The 446-nt window shown below is 43.9% G+C and overlaps 1 protein-coding gene across 1 annotated transcript in view; it reads right to left on the bottom strand.

Annotated features, from left to right (window-relative positions):
* map3k5 (mitogen-activated protein kinase kinase kinase 5) overlaps positions 1 to 446 on the bottom strand; it is a 107,801-nt gene that overhangs the window by 106,300 nt on the left and 1,055 nt on the right. The gene's annotated exons all lie outside the window — the stretch shown is intronic.

The raw sequence follows: 446 nt of genomic DNA, 5'->3' as shown, positions 1-446 counted from the left end.
AAAACGACTGGTCGTAGTTTGACTGTTCAAAACGACTGGTCGTAGTTCGACTGTTCAAAACGGCTGATCGAAGTTTGAGTGTTCAAAACGACTGGTCGTAGTTTGACTGTTCAAAACGACTGGTCGTAGTTTGACTGTTCAAAACGACTGGTCGTAGTTTGACTGTTCAAAACGACTGGTCGTAGTTTGACTGTTCAAAACGGCTGATCGTAGTTTGACTGTTCAAAACGGCTGGTCGTAGTTTGACTGTTCAAAACGGCTGATCGTAGTTTGACTGTTCAAAACGGCTGATCGTAGTTTGACTGTTCAAAACGGCTGGTCGTAGTTCGACTGTTCAAAACGGCTGATCGAAGTTCGAGTGTTCAAAACGACTGGTCGTAGTTTGACTGTTCAAAACGACTGGTCGTAGTTTGACTGTTCAAAACGACTGGTCGTAGTTTGACTGT

The sequence above is a fragment of the Nematolebias whitei genome, chromosome 12 (genome assembly GCF_014905685.2).
Source record: "Nematolebias whitei isolate Nwh7 chromosome 12, NemWhi1, whole genome shotgun sequence".
Lineage (NCBI taxonomy): Eukaryota > Metazoa > Chordata > Actinopteri > Cyprinodontiformes > Rivulidae > Nematolebias > Nematolebias whitei.
Note: the sequence above shows the minus strand (reverse complement) of the source record. Positions and strands in the feature narration are given on the sequence as shown.